The sequence below is a fragment of the Callorhinus ursinus genome, unplaced genomic scaffold (genome assembly GCF_003265705.2).
Source record: "Callorhinus ursinus isolate GAN/ISIS: 27379988/994484 unplaced genomic scaffold, GSC_fseal_2.0 scaffold81, whole genome shotgun sequence".
NCBI lineage: Eukaryota > Metazoa > Chordata > Mammalia > Carnivora > Otariidae > Callorhinus > Callorhinus ursinus.
Window position 1 is genome coordinate 35,281 of NW_027397143.1, and position 14,569 is coordinate 49,849.

The 14,569-nt window shown below is 42.4% G+C and overlaps 1 pseudogene; it reads left to right on the forward strand.

Moving 5' to 3' along the window:
* The first annotated feature begins 9,936 nt into the window (after positions 1-9,936).
* Positions 9,937-12,555, forward strand: LOC112816238 (5'-AMP-activated protein kinase subunit gamma-2 pseudogene; annotated as a pseudogene).
* Positions 12,556-14,569: the final 2,014 nt, after the last annotated feature.

The following is a 14,569-nucleotide window of genomic DNA, read 5'->3' on the forward strand; positions in this document are numbered from 1 at the left end:
TCTGCTAGGTTTAGGCTTTATTTGCTGTTCTTTCTCCAGCTCCTTTAGGTGTAGGGTTATGTTGTGTATTTGAGACCTTTCTTGTTTCTTGACAAAGGCTTGTATTGCTATATACTTTCCCCTCAGGACTGCCTTCACTGCATCCTAAAGGTTTTGAACAGTTGTGTTTTCATTTCCTTTGGTTTCCATGATTTTTTTAAATTCTTCTTTAATTTCCTGGTTGACCCATTCATTCTTTAGTAGGATGCTCTTTAGCTTCCATTTATTTGAGTTCTTTCTGATTGAATTCTAGTTTCAAAGCATCGTGGTCTGAATATATGCAGGGAATAATCCCAATCTTTTGGTACCGGTTGAGACCTGATTTGTGACCTAGGATGTGATCTATTCTGGAGAATATTCCATGGGCAATAGAAAAGAATGTGTATTCCGTTGCTTTGGGATGGAATGTTCTGAATATATTTGTGAAGTCCATTTGGTCGAGGTTGTCCTATAAAGTCTTTATTTCCTTCTTTACCTTTTTCTTAAATGATCTGTCCATTTCAGTTTGGGGGGTGTTAAAGTCCCCCACTATTATTGTATTGTTGTCCACGTGTTTCTTTGCTTTTGTTATTAATTGCCTTATATTATTTGGCTGCTCCCATGTAAGGGGCATAGATATTTACATTTGTTAGATCTTCTGGTTGGATAGACCATATAAGTAGGATATAGTGTCCTTCCTCATCTCTTATTACAGTCTTTGGTTTAAAATCTAATTTTTCTGATATAAGAATTGCCACTGTAGCTCACTTTTGTTATCAGTTAGCATGGTAAATTATTTTCCACCCCCTCAATTTCAATGTGGGATTGTCTTTGTGTCTAAAATGAGTCTATTGCAGACAGCATAGAGATGGGTCTTGTTTTTTAATCCAATCTGATAGCCTATCTCTTTTAATTGAGGCATTTAGCCCATTTACATTCAGGGTAACTATTGAAAGATATGAATTTAGTGCCATTGTATTGCCTGTAAGGTGACATTTACTGTATATTGTCTGTGTTCTTTCTTGTCTATGCTGCCTTTAGGCTCTCTCTTTGTTTAGAGGACCCCTTTCAATATTTCTGGCTGGGCTGGTTTCGTGTTTCCAATTTCCTTTAATTTTGGTTTGTCCTGGAACCTTTTTATCTCTCCTTCTATTTTCAATGACAGCCTAGCTGGATGTAATATTCTTGGCTGCATATTTTTCACGTTTAGTGCTCTGAAGATATCATGCCAGTCCTTTCTGCCCTGCCAGGTCTCTGTGGATAGGTCTGTTGCCAATCTCATATTTCTACCATTATAGGTGACATATCTATTCTCCCGAGCTGCTTTCAAGATTTTCTGTCTCTGAGACTTGTAAGTTTTACTATTAGATGTCAGGGTGTTGACCTATGTTTATTGATTTTGAAAGGAGTTCTCTGTGCCTCCTGGATTTTGATGCCTGTTTCCTTCCCCACATTAGGGAAGTTCTCTGCTATATTTTGCTCCAATATACCTTCTGCCCCCCTCTCTCTCTTTCTTCTTCTTCTGGGATCTCAATTATTTTAATGTTGTTTCATCTTATTATATCACTTATCTCTCGAATTCTGCCCTCGTGATTCTGTAGTTTTTCCTCTCTCTCTTTTTCTCAGCTTCTTTATTTTCCATCATTTGGTCTTCTATATCGCTGATTCTCTCTTCTGCCTCATTTATCCTAGCCGTTAGTGCCATTTTTGATTGCACCTCATTCATAGCCGTTTTGATTTCGACTTGGTTAGATTTTAGTTATTTATTTCTCCAGGAAGGGTTTCTCTAATAACTTACAGGCTTTTTTCAAACCCAACTAGTATCTTTCAAATCATGAATCTGAACTCTACATCCGACATCTCACTAATATCCATATTGAGTAGGTCCCTGGCAGATGGTACTACCTCCTGTTTTTTCATTGGGGTGATTTTTTTCGTCTTGTCATTTTGTCCAGAGGAGAATAGATGAATGAGAGAACAAAATACTAACAGGTTAACAACTCCCTAGAAAATATAATCTAAACAAATCAGAAAAGACCTGAAACCAGGGGAAAAGAAAGGAAAAGAATGGGAAAAGAAAGCGGAAAAAAAAAGAAAAAGAAAAAATCAAAGGAAAACAGAACCCCCCCCAAAAAACAGTATATGTTCAAGTAGGATCAGGCTGGTGCATAGATCAGTGCCACACACTAGATTTTCAGTGTATTATGGTCTGTTATAAGAAACTGCTTCTTACAATTTTAGGGAAAGAAAGACTTATAAATGTACAAAATAAGGGGAGATATGATGAAGGGATGGAATATGACTGTAAAAATGAAAATTATAAACAATTTTAAAAAAGGAATTGATCAAAAGGTGTTTGAAAAAATAAAGAGTATTTAAAAAAAAAAGAAAAAAAATGACAGAATGTGATCAGGCAGGAGACTGAAAAAAGCCATACACTAGATATTTAGGGTATATTTTGATATGTTAGAAGAAACTGTATCTCACAATTTTAAAGAGAGAACAACTTATATACATATATGCCAAAAATAAAGGTAACTACTATGAAAGGATAAAATATGACTCTAAAAATGAAAAATATCTTTTTTAAATGGGATTGATAAGATGTTGTTTGGAGAAGGGAAAAAGAGAAATTCAAAAAAAAATAAATACAGTTAAAAAAATTAACTTTGAAAGACTAATGAATCATGGTAAAAAAAAAAAACCCATGAATTCTATGTGCAGTATTCCCCTAGTGCTGGAATTCTCCCGTTCTTATTGATTGGTAAATTTCGTCTTGGCTGGCTGTTTATGCTGATCTTCTGGGGGAGGGGCCTGTTGCCATGGTTCCCAAATGTCTTTGCTGGAGGCGGAATAGCCCCGCCCTTGCCAGGTCCGGGCTAATTAATCAGCTCGGGTTTGCTCTCAGGAGCTTTTGTTCCCTGCAAGCTTTCCGGGCAGGGTTGGAGGACTAGAGTGAAAATGGTGGCCTCCCAATCTCCACCCAGGAGGAGCCGAGAACTCGGGGCCCCACTCCTCAGTGCGCCCCCAGAGAAAAGCAGTGGGTCACTCCGGTCTCCCTGGTCTCCGGCTGCAATCTGGGGTCACCCGGCCTGTGACCAAGTGTTTCTATCTCTGGCACCTGACCCCGTGTGGAATCTCCACACCCAGCAGATCCCTGCAGTGGGCTCCAATGCCGCTCCTACCAGGGGAGAGGGGGTGTCTCCCCAGCTCTGCCGCTTGTTGGTCCCTGCTGGAGGAGCAGTGGCCCGACTGTCACAGATCACAGTTTATGGCCACCCCAAGTTGAGAACCCGTGCCTCAGCTCCATCTCTGCAGCCAGCTTCCCTGCTCCAATACCTGGGAGCTCTGCTGCACTCAGGCACCCCCTGTCTTTCTGTGACCCCGAGGGTCTTGAGACCACACTGTCCCACGAGGGTTCCACCCCCCGCTTAGCCACTACAGTGACATGCCTCAGCGGAGACGACTTCTAAAAGTTCTGATTTTGTGCTCCACTGCTCTAGCACTTGCCAGAAGTGGCCAAGGAGGCCCCCTCCCCCGCAGTCTATCCTCTCAAATATCTCCTTGGATTCATTTCTCTGCACATCCTACCTTCCAGAAAGTGGTCACTTTTCTGTTCAGACTGTTGTTGCTATTCTTTTCTTTGAGTTCCTCTTGAGTTCGTAGGTGTTCAGAATGGTTTGAACCCTATCCAGCTGAATTCCTGAAACCAGAGGAAATCCAGGTCTCCTACTCCTCTGCCATCTTGCTCTGCCCCGAGGGTGGGTCGATTTTTATCCCCCAATGCACAAACTGAAAAAGGAAGAATAAATAATAAATTAAGGTTATAAAATAGAAATTCTATATAAGGGGTAGAAGGTAAAGACTGTATTTGAATATTTCCTTAAAACACAAAATGATTTTAGTGTTTATAGTTTTCTTATTTGGAACATATTCTATTTTCTCAGGTAGACTGTTTTTGCTGTATTTTAACTTGACCCCACCACAAGTACACACATTACCTGATAAAAAGTCCTCAAAATATCAAAATAAAATTCCATTCATGTTCTTTTCCCAGTGAAAAGTGTCCTTACCTAGGAGATTTCCCCTGCAAAGACACACCCATCTTATCTACTCTCTCATTTATATTGTAGTTGTCCAGTTTATCATTTATGGAACACACTGCATGTGTGTTTATGGACCTCAGTACAAGTGTGTTCTCCAGGATGTAGGGAGAGCACCTGTGACATTGGCACAGAAGGTTGCTTTTCCGGGCCCAGCTTGAGTTGTTCACGCACACAGACTGAAGTGATGAGGAAGAATGCACTGCCTGGACACACAGCAGATCGAGGTCACAAGGCTGCCAGGCATGTCTGGGATGCTGCATTCCCAGAATCTGTCCTGAAGACACACAGATGGTCTCCACTAAATATGCCTGATGTGTCAAGTACCTTAAATTCCCTGTGTGGTTGAACAACAAATGGCATCATCACCTGGCCAGAGATTCCCCTTCTCCTGAGGTGTGACTGCAGGGAAATAGGGAGGTTGTGGGGCCTGGTCTTATCAGGGAGGTTCAGGTAAGTTTTGGGACATTAGCTCCAGCTGACCTCCAGGTGTGCATGAGTCAGAGGACTCACATGACAGCTCACTTCCTCCTACAGGGGAGTCTCCACATCTGTTTCTAGGCTGCAGCTGGAGGAATGGGGGCAGATGGTGGACATCCACAAGACCTGCAGGTAAGTGCAGGAGGCTGGTGTGAGTGGACCTCACTTCCTGCTGTGGCCTGCCCACCCACAAGGTGGGTGTCAGCATTTCTCAGCACTGGGCTTGCATCAGCAGTGCTCGCAAGCCCCTTCTCAGCCTCCAGAGTGTATCAATCCCTGTGACTGAATGGAGCACAGGCATTACCATTTCCATCCAGCTGCTTCCCGGATCTCCACTCTGATCCAGGGCCAAAACATTCTCCAGCAGGGGCCATAAACTCACTCACCTCCAGCCCCAGTGTTTCCAATCCATTCTGCCTTCACACCAGAAATTTTAGGTAAACTTTTAGTTTCCCCAAATCTTTTGGGGAACCTGAAATCCTCATTTCTTGTGAAGTTAAAAGATGAGTTCAGTCAAATTCACTGCATGTCTAGATGATATCCAAATAAGATAAAATAATTTACTGTACATATGTTTACGTACTTTGGGCTTCCTCATTAAAAAGCAGCTCAAGAGGAATTTGGGTCTCTTAGTGAACGTGTTTTGCGTTTTATTGAGAGATTATACTATGAAGAAGCACATGTTTCCAGGAATTATGAAATGTATTCATCAATTAGCCAAACAAAAGTGTGCTGGTACAGCACACGGTTCACAACTGCTTACTACTTCGTTTTGAATAGAAGTTAAGGGTTGAAAATTCTTTTTGGTTTTCAAAATTCAGAAACTTAATATTTCTACTTCTGTGGTAATGTATTTATTTGCATAACCTCAATAAGAACATGTTCTCCTTGTGACAGAAAACAATTGGAAATGTTTGGCATGTTGCCAGGGATTTGACTGGAATGCCAAATTTAAGGTAGATGTGAATAGACTCATATCTGACCAGACAGCTTAACAGTAAAGGGTTGACTTTATGGAGCCGCTCCAGCCCCCTGGAAAGAGCAGCCTGAACCCTTGTTTCCAAGGTTCCCAGCACCCTTATCAGGTGAGGGAAGAAGCCCACTTCTAGAAGGGCAAGTGCAAGAACCTCAGGATATTTTTGAGACATCAAGAAGAAGACTTAACCCAAGTCTTTGGGGCTTGCAGGAAAAGTCTGCTGGCAAGTATTTGGGTGGGCCACTGGCCTTGAAAAGCTGTTCAAATTCAATCTGAGATTTCTTAGGAAATGTTTCAGCATAGCTGGTTTAAAACGGCCTACTTGATGAATTGCTATTTTTGCTGTACTAACATAAATAAACAGGCCAAGTGTATTGAAACTAGGCTTATACTGAAAAAAAATTAATCTCAATTTGGCTATGCTTGGAAGTTGGGAGATTAATTGAGGTTTTAGTATTTCTCATTATAGCAGTTATAATCAACCAAATGGTTGCAAATAGTCTTTTAAGTGCACAAAGCCTTCGATATTTCAGTATTACTCAACTCTTTAAACACATTTTAGGCCCCTGTGATACTGATTTAGTTTCATGGCTGGAACATGCATGTTCGGGACAATAAATACACAGCGGGTTTCTTTATATTTTCTTTTTGTTTTATTATGTTATGTTAGTCACCGTACAGTACATCATTAGTTTTTGATATAGTGTTCCATGATTCATTGTTTGCATATAATACCCAGTGCTCCATGCAATACCTGCCCTCCTTAATACCCATCACTGGGCTAACTCACGCCTCTCCCCCTCTAAACAACTCAGTTTGTTTCCTGGAATCCATAATCTCTCAGGGTTCATTTCCCCCACTGAACCCCCCTTCATTTTTCCCTTCCTTCTCCTAATGACCTCCATACTATTCCTTATGTTCCACAAATGAGTGAAAACATATGATAATTCATTCTCTGATTGACTTACTTCATTTGGCATAACCTCCTCCAGTTCCATCCATGTTGCTGCAATAAAACGTGACCTTTCTCTTACACCATACACAAAGATAAGCTCTAAATGGATGAAAGACCTCAATGTGAGACAGGAATCCATCAGTTTCCTAGAGGAGAAGATAAGCAGTAACTTCTTCAACATTAGGCACAGCAAATTCTTAAAGACACGTCTCCAAAGGCAAGGGAAACAAAACAAAAATTAACTTTTGGGACTTCACCAAGATAAAAGTCTTCTGCAAGGGAAAGGAAACGGTAAACAGAACAAAGAGGCAGCCCACAGAATGGGAGAAGATATTTGTTAATGACACTACAGATCCAGGGCTGGTATCCAAGATCTATAAAGAACTTCTGAAACTCAACACCCAATAAACAAATAAAAGTCAAAAAACGGGCAGAAGACATGAACAGACACTTCTCCAAAGAAGACACACAAATGGCTAACAGATACATGAAAAAAAATGTTCATCATCATTAGCGATCAGGGAAATTCAAATCAAAACCACATTGAGATTCCATCTTACACCAGTTAGAAAGGCAAAAATTGACAAGGCAACAAACAACAAATGTTTGTAAGAATGTGGAGAAGGAAGAACAGTCTTACACTGTTGGTGGGAATGCAAGTTGGCACAGCCACTTTGTAAAACAGTGTGGAGGTGCCTCAAGATGCTAAAAATACAGCTACCCTATGACCCAGCTATTGCACTACTTGGTATTTACCCCAAACATACAGATGCAGTGAGAAGAAAGGCCATATGCCCTCCAATGTTCATAGGAGCAAAGTCCACAATAGGTAAACTGTGGAAAGAGCTGAAATGCCCTTCAACAGGTGAATGGATAAAGAAGATTTGGTCCATATATACAATGGAATATTACTTAGCCATCAGAAAAGATGAATACCCATCATTTGCTACACAGTGGAGTTCTGACTACTGCTTGTTTAATTGCTGTAGAATTTGCTACTGTAATCCTATTTATTTATTTAATTTGAAACCACAAACTTTTATTTGGTCACAATTCTGAATGGTAAAAATCTAGATACAGCTGTCTTCTGGGTTGATTTCTTCTGAAACCTATCTCTTCAGCTCGTATGTAGCCATTTTCTCTCTGGGTGTTCTCATTAACTTGCTTTTGGTGTATCCATGTTTTAATCTCTTGTGATAAGGGCTCTTCATATCTTTGATTGGGTCCCCCATATAATTAATTCTATCTCAATTACCTCTTTAAAAAAAGTGTTTTTCTTTTTTTTTTTAATTCATGTTAGTTAACATATAGTGTATTATTGATTTCAGGAGTAGAATTTGCTGATTCACCACATACAGACAACACCGAGTGCTCATGCCAACAACTCCCCCCCCGAATACCCATAATCCATTTAAGCCATCCTTCCACCCATCTCTTTTTCAGCAACCTTCAGTTTGTTCCCAAAAGTTAAGAGTCTCTTAGGGATTGCCTCCCTGTTTTCCTTTTATTTTATTTTTCCTTCCTCCCACCTATGTTCATCTGTTTTGTTTCTTTTTTTTTTTTAAGATTTTATTTATTTATTTGACAGAGAGAGACACAGTGAGAGAGGGAACACAAGCAGGGGGAGTGGGAGAGGGAGAGGGAGAAACATGCTTCCTGCTGAGCAGGGAGCCCGAAGTGGGGCTCGAGCCCCGGACCCTTGGATCATGACCTGAGCCGAAGGCAGACGCTTAACGGCTGAGCCACCCCGGTGCCCCATCTGTTTTGGTTCTTAAATTCCACATATGAAAGAAAAAATGTGGTATTTTTCTTTCTCTGACTGACTTATTTTTCTTAACATAATACGCTTCCATCCATGTCCCTGGAAATTACAAGATTTGATTCTGTTTGAAGGCTGAGTCATATTCCATTGATATAATTATATGTATATATATGTGTGTGTGTATATATATACATATACATATATATATATATATATATATATATATTATATCACGTTTTCTTTATCCTATTCATTTGTCAGTGGGATCTGGACTCTATATTTTGGCAATTGTGGATATTTTTGCTATAAACATTAGAGTGCATGTACCCTTAGAACCACTATGTTTGTATTCTTTGGATAAATACCTAGTAGTACAATTGCTGAGTCTTAGGGTGGCTCTGTTTTGCACTTTTGAGGAACCTCCACACTGTTCTCCAGAGTGGCAGCAGGAGTTTGCATTCCTACCAGTAGTGTAAGAGGGTTCCCCTTTCTCCACAGCCTCACCAATACCTGTTGTTTCCTGTTTTGTTAATTTTAGCCATTTTGAGATGTTTGAGGTGGTATCTCATTGTGGTTTTGATTTGTATTTCCATGATGATGAGTCATGTTCAGCATCCTTTCATGTGTCTGTTGGCCATTTGGATGTCTTCTTTGGAAAAATATCTGCTTCTGTCTATTTAGATGTGCCCTTTCTGGGTTAACTCTTTCTACTTGTGATTATAGCATAGCAGCTACCCAGACAGTGGATGTCCTCACCATTGACTCTGATGCCTCAGCATCACAGGCTTGTGCTGTAAGGCCTTAGAGTTGCTTTCCCCCCTCTTTTTGCTGATGTTTCCACATCAAAGAGGGCTGTCTCGGGTAAACACATTTCTGGCCAATCAAAAGGACCTCCAGGCCAAGACCACACCCCCCAGACTCCTTTGTTTTAAAGAATATGGGTGGACTTTGACACCTGACCATTTGGGCCACTTGCCTTTTCTCTTGCTCTGCTTGAAATTCTCACACTTACCTATAAACTCACCAATAATGAGCGAGGCTTGAAACCTTCAGCCCCCACCAACTACCCCAATAACTGCAGAACTCTAGCCCCAGCTGCTGTATCATTTTGAGGTCTTGCATGTAATACATCTGGGTGTTCCCAATGTTTCCTGGTGGCTGTTGCTACAGGACACTGTGAAATCCTAGTAGGAAGCACAAGGGGGTCGCCAACAGGCAGAGAAAGGGCGGAAGGGTATGGGGGCTGTCTGGGAACTGCACTGGAACATTCGCAGGTGGGAAGCGCAGTCCATCTGCTACTCAGGACCTGTGGCGTGCAGACCCTTCCTCTTATCAGAGTCCCCTCATCTCCTGTCCCTTCCCCAATCTGCAGGACCCTGTGCTCAGAACTGGATCTCAGGTGGAGAGCCTGCGGAATCTAGGCTCCCTGGGGAGTAGCAGGGAAACCATGAGAGTGCTTCAGGAGGGGTGGGCCCATGATGCTTCTCAAATCCTGAGACCTGTGAGCCTCAGATCAAAACCCCTACTTCCTGTTTCTCACCTGAGAAAGGAAGCCTGGGTCATGGCAGAGAGGGAGCCAGGACCTGTCCCCAGAAAATACCAGCAAGGACACTGCGCAACAGCTTGTGAGTCTAATAGGGCCATGGTTGGAGGAGGGCAGGCGAAGGGGCAGAGCTACCTGGTGCTTGGCCAGCCGTGCTGTCTGGTGATTGGCCACAGGAGACAGCTAACAGCTGAGAGCCTCCTGGTGATTGACCAGGGAAAGTGGGGTGGAGACAGCCACCAGGTATTGGCCAGGGAGTGTAGGTTGGGGAGAGCCACCTATTGATTGTCTTAGTGCAGTATGTGGACCTCAGATTTCCAGGTGCAGGCCCCTCCCTCCCTAACTCTTTCAAGGACTCTGTAAGATGCATGAAAGGTCAGGAAACAGAGCAGGAAGAACAACCCAAACCCAGAGAAGGGGGTCATCTACACCTAGATATGAGAAATTTGAGGCTACTACCTAGGCACAAATGACCCTCTCCAGTCGAGGGCCAGTGTGGTGAGGTGTGTGAATTTAAAAGCTGTTCCCTCTTTTGGGGGTTTAGTCCCAAGTGTCAGAGTTTCATGGTGGGATGACAAGAACTGGCTGGTGTTGCAGGCATTCAGAGTGTAGTACCCACTTTGTGTCACTGAGCCAATATGCTGGTGGTTCCAAGGCATGCAGGCCTCTTGCCTGGGGCTGACTTCAGGCTGATGCTCTGGTAACATATCACTTGGGAAGCCTTTATCTTTTGGGGACCTCACTTAACTGACTGAGCCACAGAAATATCTCAAGAAACTGCAGTTTAAAGAGAAACTAGAATTTAATGGATCCACCCCAATTTCCCCCTCCCCCAAATCAGGAGGGGGTGTTGCTGGATCTCTTTCTGTGTTGAGGCACTGGCAAGCACCATGGGTCACATTTCCCTCCACCCTGATAGCATGGACAGAAGCAGGGTCTAAGCACCCTATACAGCTTATTACCTCGATGAGCCTTGGTCCCCAGCCTACTCAAACCCAGCTGTGCCAACAAGGCAGCCCGAGCATGGCACACACTGGGACGCCCCTGGTCAGCATCAGTGACAGCTCCTGACAACAAACCAATGTAACAGAAGTGCTTAGCACCCCAGAACAGCCCAGGCCTGCAGGACTCCAACTTCTTGGGTACCCATTCTAAGGAATGTTATGTGACCTCCTGGGCCACTACTGCATCAGCTGCACCTACCCTGACAAGGAACCAATTATGTGGAAAACCCAGAACACCACAGCCCACATTCTTTCAGGACACTCAGAGTACTGAAGACAAAGGGACAAACCAGCTTTTGCCCACTTAAGACTCAACCATCATTCTAGGACATCCTGGGCAGAGAGAACCCTTCCGAATCCTAAATGCACTTCAGCAATAGCTACCCTGCCAAAGTGCCTTCTCTGCAGAGAGCCCTGGGACACACCAGCCTACACTCACTTCAGCTACAGCTGTCCTGCCAGGGTGCCCCCTGTGCAGAGCACCCCAGTAAACCTCAGCTCCTGATCCATTTCCGTTCCAGCCAACCTCTGCACAGAGAGCGCTGTGACACCAGTTATATCCACTTCAGCTTCACTTAACTGACATGGATTCCCTCAATGTGAAGATACATGCACCCATTAGTTTATTGTACCGTGACTTTCTATATCCACGATATGGAAACAACCCAGGTATCCACCAGAGATGAATGGATAAGGGCTGCCCTTCAGCCTAAACACCACCTCCCTACATTCCTAGCCAGTTTAAAGAAGCACAAGACCCAGAATGTGGGTTTTCATGCTCTTCATGAGGTCAAACAAGGTACACTACATCATTCCAACCCCTTAAAACATGTTGTTTCTCATACGACTTTAAAAGGTTAGAAAGGTTTTTTTTGTCTTATCAGTCAAATAGTGTCCATCAGGGCCACTGCAGAACACACAACAAAGTTTTGTAGGAATATTAGCAATTACAGATTTCATAAATACACCACAGAGATATTATAATCACCCCGGTATAGATTTATGAAAGAGGGGCACAAAACATTGAAACATGGAGGGAGATTTCTCACCCAGAAACATATAAGTCTTTAGTCAATATAACTCCAGAGGCAAGCCTCTTCCATGTTGTACACTCAATGATCAAAAATAAAATCCACACATAGCCAGCTATTGATCTTATCAGTGGAAATGCACTTGATATAATTAACCACAAAAAGAATCTTCAAGTTCCTCCAGCATTTTATGTCGGATTTGCCAAAGCCTGCCTTCATGCTGCAGAACCCAAATGCTCTTTTGTTTGGGACCCACCACAACATCCCTTCATCCACCGGGACATTCCCATCAGGAAAGCCTTGAATGTCTCTGTAGAATGATGGTTCCCTGCCTTCCCTGGGTTGCATGAGTCAGGACAAGTTGTAGATATGTATTCCAAGTCTGATGCTAAACTTGCTGCTGAGAAAACACAATAACCAAGCTATCACAGGGACCCAGGCCCTCGGCACCCCTCACAGAGTCTTGAGGGTGCTGTGGAGTGCAGTAAGCTGGAATCCTGGAAGGATCATTGTGGGCTGACCTCTGTGGGCTGCCGGTCACAACTGAAGCAGATAGCCTCGTGGGTGTCATTTCCCTGTCTGACAGATGGCAAGCCCTGATACTCATGCCCACAGGTGCCAAACAGAAGGAGACAGAAGCAGAATGGCCACTGTGCATGGAGCAGACCTTGGAGAAAATGTGAACAAGATTCTGGATAGACTCTGCCTCATGAACACTGACCGTGATAGAAGACAGTCGAATGGCTAAGAATGTGTATCAGGGTTTGGTGATGGGTATTTTTCCCAGTGAAACCCAGCATAAGAAACAGATTTTATGTGTTTCTTAGTTACCAGAATTGCATTAAACCACTGTTTTAAGACCTTTGAAAAATTTCAGATGCTATATTTTATCAAAGTTCACTGTGTCCTGATTTTTTTTAAATTTTTCATCTCAAAGAATTCACTGGTCTGCAACAGGTCATATGACATAAGGGGAGAGCATGGCCTATTCAGATCTCAAGCTATATATCAGCACATGGCGTATTTCATCACTGTGACCTGTGACAGCAGGAGCCATGCGGGACGGCGATGTGAAAGCCTTTCAAACTTTCTCAAAACACTTCTTTTCATTAGAATGATAGAAATGCTCTAATTTGAATATAAATAGTTAATTTGTAAAACATAACGACAGTCTTATGTTTAGTGTGTTTTTGGATCTATAATGTAAACAAGTTTGCTTTAAGACAGGTTTATTTATTTCTCTTCCATGCAATATTTTACACACCTTGTAGGGCAACTTCAACAAAGCCATTAAAAACCATTGCTTGTTATTGTCAATGGCAACTTCCTCATTTATGTTTGCATCTGGAATGGATAGGACTTCGAGTATAGACATTGTTAGAATTGAAAAGCTGATGTTTCCAAAAGCATGTGTGGAGACCTGCTCTGCTAAACTGGAAACAGGCAGCTGGTGTGAGGAAAGAAAGTCCTAGGAAAACGTGGATTTTCTCCTTGTGTTGAAATGTCAAATCATGATGTCTGTATGACTGCTGATGGATTGTTGTTGCAAAGTGTTATTATGGCATATGCACTACTGTCATGGATTGAAGAGAAACAATGCTTCCTAATGTAAGTCCTCTGAAAATGTCCACACTGTACATAGTTATTAGTATAGTGTGCTTTTTCTTTTTTTTGTTATGTTTTGGAAGATTACAAAATTAAAAAAAAAACTTACCATCTGCAAAAAAATCAGATGAATGGGTAAAGAAGAGGTGGTATATACACATAATTGATTATTACCCAATCATAACAATAAAGGGTGAGATCTTGCAATTTGGAAATACATGGATGGACGCAGAGGGCCTAAACAAGTGAAATTTGTCAGAGAGAGAAAGACAAATACCATAGGATTTCATTCCTATGTGGAATTGGCAAAGCAAAACAAATGAATAAACCGCCAAACAAACAAACAAAAAAATCAGACCTATAAATACAGAGAACAAACTGATGGTTGCCAGAAGGGAGATGAGGGACGTATGGGAGAAATGGGTAAAGGGGAGTGGGAGACACAGGCTTCCCATTATGGGATGAACACCTGACAGGGATTAAAGGCACAGCATAAGGAATGTGGTCAATGGTATTGTAACAGTGTCTCAGGTGACAGAGTAAAACTACACTTGTGGTGCGTGTAGGATAAGGTAAAAACTTGTCCAATCACTATAATATCCTCCTGAACCTAACTTATTATTGTCTGTCAATGCAGATTCAATTAAAAAAATAATAAGTCAGAAAGAATATATGTAAAACAGAATTGGGTTTGTCTGAGAGTCACAGAAATCCAAAGGCAATCCAGCTGCAATTAGCCTCACTCAGCCAGTCTAGGGGCTGCAGGAAACTCTGGTCTCTGGACACACCCAGCTCGTCCCATCTGTGATAATTTACTTCCAGTTCCCTTCTTCACTGATTTCTCTTTCAGCTTTCTTTCCGGGCTTTTTCCTGTGTAGCCCCTTTGGTTGTCTTCAGTCCTAGCCCACATGCTCTTCTCTTCACGGTCCTCACGGGGAAGCCCATCCATCCCCTGGCTTCAGAGAGCACCTCTCTGCTCTTAATCTTCTCTCGCCTAAGCTCCAGACCCTGTACATCTACTCTGGGAGGAGACAGCTCCATCTGCCAGCTCAGTCCTTCAACAAATAATTAATGGGTGATTGCTATGTGGCA